Source organism: Schistocerca piceifrons, unplaced genomic scaffold (genome assembly GCF_021461385.2).
Source record: "Schistocerca piceifrons isolate TAMUIC-IGC-003096 unplaced genomic scaffold, iqSchPice1.1 HiC_scaffold_312, whole genome shotgun sequence".
In the NCBI taxonomy this organism is placed as follows: Eukaryota; Metazoa; Arthropoda; class Insecta; order Orthoptera; family Acrididae; genus Schistocerca; species Schistocerca piceifrons.
Window position 1 is genome coordinate 212,501 of NW_025728529.1, and position 7,500 is coordinate 220,000.

At 54.5% G+C, this 7,500-nt stretch overlaps 2 non-coding genes and 1 pseudogene across 2 annotated transcripts; all 3 read right to left on the reverse strand.

The window, feature by feature from the left end:
* The window catches only part of LOC124744966, a 4,222-nt pseudogene extending 3,810 nt beyond the window's left edge, over positions 1 to 412 (reverse strand).
* Positions 413 to 600: 188 nt separating this feature from the next.
* On the reverse strand, positions 601 to 755 carry LOC124744992. Its single transcript, XR_007010949.1, has one exon. It is a non-coding gene; the product is annotated as a 5.8S ribosomal RNA (ribosomal RNA).
* A 352-nt stretch (positions 756 to 1,107) lies between these two features.
* On the reverse strand, positions 1,108 to 3,016 carry LOC124745029. The gene has a single exon (XR_007010982.1). It is a non-coding gene; the product is annotated as a small subunit ribosomal RNA (ribosomal RNA).
* Positions 3,017 to 7,500: the final 4,484 nt, after the last annotated feature.

Genomic DNA, 7,500 nt, shown 5'->3' on the forward strand with positions numbered 1-7,500 from the left:
ACTTTTGAACTCTCTCTTCAAAGTTCTTTTCAACTTTCCCTCACGGTACTTGTTCGCTATCGGTCTCGTGGTCATATTTAGTCTCAGATGGAGTTTACCACCCACTTGGAGCTGCACTCTCAAGCAACCCGACTCGAAGGAGAGGTCCCGCCGACGCTCGCACCGGCCGCTACGGGCCTGGCACCCTCTACGGGCCGTGGCCTCATTCAAGTTGGACTTGGGCTCGGCGCGAGGCGTCGGGGTAGTGGACCCTCCCAAACACCACATGCCACGACAGGCGGCAGCCTGCGGGGTTCGGTGCTGGACTCTTCCCTGTTCGCTCGCCGCTACTGGGGGAATCCTTGTTAGTTTCTTTTCCTCCGCTTAGTAATATGCTTAAATTCAGCGGGTAGTCTCGCCTGCTCTGAGGTCGTTGTACGAGGTGTCGCACGCCACACCGCCAGCCGGCTGTGCACGCTACCGAGAAAGTACCGGTATGCGAACCGCCAGGCGACGGGCGCGCATCGCACGTTTGAGGAGACGCGGCCGGCCCCACAGGCGGCCGCGACACTCCCAGGTCTGCGAAGCGGGGCAAACGCCGCGCGCTTCAGTATACGTAGCCGACCCTCAGCCAGACGTGGCCCGGGAACGGAATCCATGGACCGCAATGTGCGTTCGAAACGTCGATGTTCATGTGTCCTGCAGTTCACATGTCGACGCGCAATTTGCTGCGTTCTTCATCGACCCACGAGCCGAGTGATCCACCGTCCTGGGTGATCTTTTCTCAAGTTTCCGCCGTCTCTTTCGAGACGGTCGCATAGGCGGGAGTGAGGCGTGTGGCGGCCCCTGTTCCAGCGTTCTGTGTCCAACGGCCTCACGGCCGACGGGCGTCGTACGGCTCCACACCGGAGCGGACAGGCACTCGGGCGAAAGTCATTCAAAACCGGCGCCAGGCGCCAGGTGCCGCAGGCCAGCCGCTCCAGCGCTTCAGCGCTCGTACCACACAACATTGCCGCTAGTTTTGAGAGGCACGCGTGGTTCCGCACGCGGCGCACGGCTACTGCGAGCCGTACAGGTAGCGTGTTGCGCGACACGACACGCACATCGAAAGACATGCAGTCTAGTCGGTAATGATCCTTCCGCAGGTTCACCTACGGAAACCTTGTTACGACTTTTACTTCCTCTAAATGATCAAGTTTGGTCATCTTTCCGGTAGCATCGGCAACGACAGAGTCAATGCCGCGTACCAGTCCGAAGACCTCACTAAATCATTCAATCGGTAGTAGCGACGGGCGGTGTGTACAAAGGGCAGGGACGTAATCAACGCGAGCTTATGACTCGCGCTTACTGGGAATTCCTCGTTCATGGGGAACAATTGCAAGCCCCAATCCCTAGCACGAAGGAGGTTCAGCGGGTTACCCCGACCTTTCGGCCTAGGAAGACACGCTGATTCCTTCAGTGTAGCGCGCGTGCGGCCCAGAACATCTAAGGGCATCACAGACCTGTTATTGCTCAATCTCGTGCGGCTAGAAGCCGCCTGTCCCTCTAAGAAGAAAAGTAATCGCTGACAGCACGAAGGATGTCACGCGACTAGTTAGCAGGCTAGAGTCTCGTTCGTTATCGGAATTAACCAGACAAATCGCTCCACCAACTAAGAACGGCCATGCACCACCACCCACCGAATCAAGAAAGAGCTATCAATCTGTCAATCCTTCCGGTGTCCGGGCCTGGTGAGGTTTCCCGTGTTGAGTCAAATTAAGCCGCAGGCTCCACTCCTGGTGGTGCCCTTCCGTCAATTCCTTTAAGTTTCAGCTTTGCAACCATACTTCCCCCGGAACCCAAAAGCTTTGGTTTCCCGGAGGCTGCCCGCCGAGTCATCGGAGGAACTGCGGCGGATCGCTGGCTGGCATCGTTTATGGTTAGAACTAGGGCGGTATCTGATCGCCTTCGAACCTCTAACTTTCGTTCTTGATTAATGAAAACATACTTGGCAAATGCTTTCGCTTCTGTTCGTCTTGCGACGATCCAAGAATTTCACCTCTAACGTCGCAATACGAATGCCCCCGCCTGTCCCTATTAATCATTACCTCGGGTTCCGAAAACCAACAAAATAGAACCGAGGTCCTATTCCATTATTCCATGCACACAGTATTCAGGCGGGCTTGCCTGCTTTAAGCACTCTAATTTGTTCAAAGTAAACGTGCCGGCCCACCGAGACACTCAATAAAGAGCACCCTGGTAGGATTTCAACGGGGTCCGCCTCGGGACGCACGAGCACGCACGGGGCGGTCGCACGCCTTCGGCTCGCCCCACCGGCAGGACGTCCCACGATACATGCCAGTTAAACACCGACGGGCGGTGAACCAACAGCGTGGGACACAAATCCAACTACGAGCTTTTTAACCGCAACAACTTTAATATACGCTATTGGAGCTGGAATTACCGCGGCTGCTGGCACCAGACTTGCCCTCCAATAGATACTCGTTAAAGGATTTAAAGTGTACTCATTCCGATTACGGGGCCTCGGATGAGTCCCGTATCGTTATTTTTCGTCACTACCTCCCCGTGCCGGGAGTGGGTAATTTGCGCGCCTGCTGCCTTCCTTGGATGTGGTAGCCGTTTCTCAGGCTCCCTCTCCGGAATCGAACCCTGATTCCCCGTTACCCGTTACAACCATGGTAGGCGCAGAACCTACCATCGACAGTTGATAAGGCAGACATTTGAAAGATGCGTCGCTGGTACGAGGACCGTGCGATCAGCCCAAAGTTATTCAGAGTCACCAAGGCAAACGGACCGGACGAGCCGACCGATTGGTTTTGATCTAATAAAAGCGTCCCTTCCATCTCTGGTCGGGACTCTGTTTGCATGTATTAGCTCTAGAATTACCACAGTTATCCAAGTAACGTGGGTACGATCTAAGGAACCATAACTGATTTAATGAGCCATTCGCGGTTTCACCTTAATGCGGCTTGTACTGAGACATGCATGGCTTAATCTTTGAGACAAGCATATGACTACTGGCAGGATCAACCAGGGAGCTGCGTCAACTAGAGCTGAGCAGCCGGCCGCCCGGGAGTGTGTCCCGGGGGCCCGCGCGAACACGCAAGCGTCCGCTCAATCATTCTGCAAACAGGAGGAGGCTGAGCTCCCCTGCACAATACACCTCGAAACCCTCTCAGGTCCCGGCGGCGCGCAGCGCCGTCCCAAGTACTTGGTCGGGTTCGAGAGAGGCGCAATCGCCCGGAGTTAGGCGAGTAGACGCTTTCGGTGCGACCACCCGTGCTCCCAACTGAGCTTGCCGCTGCCGACAGAGGCCCGGGAGCGTGCTGTCGTGGCATTGCCGGCGGGAGACAACACGCGCCACCTACGGTGACCGGCAGCTCCAACGCCAGCGCCACAGAAGGACAAAAGCCCCACTTGGGTGCCGAAGCGAACTCTCCCAGCACAGCGCACACGCCAACACATCCGCACAGCTGCGATACAAACCACCAGCGAGAACCGCTGGGGCGACCGAGCAGCAGACGGCGTCGCGGCGCCGAGCGCCGGGCGGCGGCGCATCCTCAACGCACACAGTCCTCAATCGGACCAGCACACTGCAGATGTCCACCGCGCTTCGCACCGGGCCCGCGAGGACCTACTTTGGCCGCACGGCGCCGCGCGCAGGGTGCGCCGGCGCGCAGCTGCGACGCCTGCCGCGTCCGTCGGCCGGCGCGCCTGCCACTGGCCGCCCCCACCAGCCGGCTGTAGCGCGTGCGCCCACGCACCGCGCGGCCAGCACGCCGGGAGGCGCCCCCTCACCGGCCGGGGACGGTCCCACCCAGCCACCGCCGCGTATCGCTTCACACCCAGATGCCGTTCAGTTTCGTCGGCATGGTGGGTATCGCTGGAACAACCGGTTAGTACCTCAACCTATCGTCGCCATCACCGATTCACCCCTAGCGAGAACAACCGCACCACAACGGGTTACCATTTCTTCATTTGCGTAACTTCACCAGAAAACGTAGGCGTCCATCGCCATTTGCAACTTCAACCATTATTGCATGCCTGTGTCAGGTGTCACGCCACACTACGTCTGCCCACATACACGCAACAAAATGTGCACGCCTAGACAATACGTGGAAGGTGGCCCCCGTACGTATGCGATGTCCATTGCTCGAACGACTGTCAACCGGCTTCTGTAGCATGTCGCAGATATGGAACGCGCTGCACCATGCCATCACGGTGTGTGAGGAGAGACGACTAGGTCCGAATACATCAACAGACAGCTCATGCTGATCGCCATCCACGGCGTCCGTTCCTCCCACACGTCTCTATGGCGTACCACACTGCAATCCAGCTCTCATAGGGAGACGACACGTAGCTGCGTGCACAATATTTGCACTGTATGGTCCGCCGTTTTTGGGCGCAGTCGTTGTACGGTCACACATGTGCCACGATGTATCATTCAGTACATAAGGACGAATGTGCAGTACAGATTGTGGTTCACGCGTACGACATCAGCGGACAGTTGACACAGGCCGCACCACAACGTAGCCTGCGTACGTCGCATGCGAAGGGCATTGAACATGCAAACTTGTCACCAACCACCTTGCGAAGGCAGGGGGCAAGGTGGGGACGTGGGGAGAGGTGGGGGGGGGGGGGGGGCGGCATGTACGCCCTGCTGCCATCCACATTACAGTGTACAGCAGGAGCATGTGGAAAGTCAGCAAGACTTGCAAGGTGTTTAACATGAAGCGATACACAGGGGAGCGGGCAGTGCGAGTAGCGAACTATATTGCGAGGGTTGCGGGTGGGCAACACTACACTAATTGAACGAGTCGTATAACAATTACAGAGCAGGTTTAGGCGACAACGTGGGTTACGATAGGCGACAACGTGGGTTACGTTAGGGGACAACGTGGGTTACGTTAGGGGACAACGTGGGTTACGTTAGGGGACAACGTGGGTTACGTTAGGGGACAACGTGGGTTACGTTAGGGGACAACGTGGGTTACGTTAGGGGACAACGTGGGTTACGTTAGGGGACAACGTGGGTTAGGTTAAGGCACAACATGGGTTAGGTTAAGGCACAACATGGGTTAGGTTAAGGCACAACATGGGTTAGGTTAAGGCACAACATGGGTTAGGTTACGGCACAACATGGGTTAGGTTAAGGCACAACATGGGTTAGGTTAGGGGACAACATGGGTTAGGTTAGGGGACAACATGGGTTAGGTTAAGGCACAACATGGGTTAGGTTAAGGCACAACATGGGTTAGGTTAGGGGACAACATGGGTTAGGTTAGGGCACAACATGGGTTAGGTTAGGGGACAACATGGGTTAGGTTAGGGGACAACATGGGTTAGGTTAGGGGACAACATGGGTTAGGTTAGGGGACAACATGGGTTAGGTTAGGGGACAACATGGGTTAGGTTAGGGGACAACATGGGTTAGGTTAGGGGACAACATGGGTTAGGTTAGGGGACAACATGGGTTAGGTTAAGGCACAACATGGGTTAGGTTAGGGGACAACATGGGTTAGGTTAGGGGACAACATGGGTTAGGTTAGGGGACAACATGGGTTAGGTTAGGGGACAACATGGGTTAGGTTAAGGCACAACATGGGTTAGGTTAGGGCACAACATGGGTTAGGTTAGGGCACAACATGGGTTAGGTTAGGGCACAACATGGGTTAGGTTAGGGGACAACATGGGTTAGGTTAGGGGACAACATGGGTTAGGTTAGGGGACAACATGGGTTAGGTTAGGGGACAACATGGGTTAGGTTAGGGGACAACATGGGTTAGGTTAGGGGACAACATGGGTTAGGTTAGGGGACAACATGGGTTAGGTTAGGGGACAACATGGGTTAGGTTAGGGGACAACATGGGTTAGGTTAGGGGACAACATGGGTTAGGTTAAGGCACAACATGGGTTAGGTTAAGGCACAACATGGGTTAGGTTAGGGGACAACATGGGTTAGGTTAGGGGACAACATGGGTTAGGTTAGGGGACAACATGGGTTAGGTTAAGGCACAACATGGGTTAGGTTAGGGGACAACATGGGTTAGGTTAAGGCACAACATGGGTTAGGTTAGGGGACAACATGGGTTAGGTTAGGGGACAACATGGGTTAGGTTAAGGCACAACATGGGTTAGGTTAAGGCACAACATGGGTTAGGTTAAGGCACAACATGGGTTAGGTTAGGGGACAACATGGGTTAGGTTAGGGGACAACTTGGGTTAGGTTAGGGGACAACATGGGTTAGGTTAAGGCACAACATGGGTTAGGTTAAGGCACAACATGGGTTAGGTTAGGGGACAACATGGGTTAGGTTAGGGGACAACATGGGTTAGGTTAGGGGACAACATGGGTTAGGTTAAGGCACAACATGGGTTAGGTTAGGGGACAACATGGGTTAGGTTAAGGCACAACATGGGTTAGGTTAGGGGACAACATGGGTTAGGTTAGGGGACAACATGGGTTAGGTTAAGGCACAACATGGGTTAGGTTAAGGCACAACATGGGTTAGGTTAAGGGACAACATGGGTTAGGTTAGGGGACAACTTGGGTTAGGTTAGGGGACAACATGGGTTAGGTTAAGGCACAACATGGGTTAGGTTAAGGCACAACATGGGTTAGGTTAAGGTACAACATGGGTTAGGTTAAGGTACAACATGGGTTAGGTTAGGTTACACGTTGTTGTAAGGAAAGGTGTGGGGGGGGGGGGGGGGGGGGCGGGGCGGCAGGTTCGTTGATAGTGATTATAGTAAGTGAATGCTTGTGACATGATGAGATTTGTCACGTCAGGATGCACCTTTGGCTTATTAGAGGCGGCGCTCCAATTCTATGCTTGTGTCAGACCTGTGTCTTTGACTCATGTCATTGTTTGTGCGCTGTGACAGGAGGTACTATTGTGATGTTGGGTGCACCGTTGTATAGGACATGTGTGGGTGTTGGTGCCTTATCTGCGCAATGGTGGATGTCGAAAGGGTGGGATATTCTATTTTCCGCATGGACCTCCTGGTCTGGTTGTGATAGTGTGGATTGTGTAATGTGGCGGAGAGGATGCACTGGATGTTGTTCCATGCTGGTGCTTACATATTGTATGTGCGCCTGTTAGAAGCAGAGAGTGGTGCGTGATCAGAGTGTCTGGCTGACGTGTGGTTCCCATTGTGGGCAGACTCTTTCAGCATGTATACGGACAGTTGTATATATTTTCTGTAGTTTGATGGCTCTGCATTGATTACTAATCAGCGCCGTGTGTACGGGTAATCTGGTTCCAGTCCACAATGTTCTATCTGTGTACATTAGTGACAAAGACTCCCCCCATGCAGTGGGGCTCGGTCTGTTATAACTCTTCCGCGTAATATATTTGCCCCACGTTTTTGCGAGTGCGAGTGCGAGTGCAACGCGCATGGGGACCGACATGCTGATGGCTCGGTATCGGACGCCGTACAGTGAGCAACGCGATCGCGTCTCTCGCTCGTAAGTGGTACAGGTCGCGGCTCATGTATAGGGACAGCGGGAATGTCGCATAT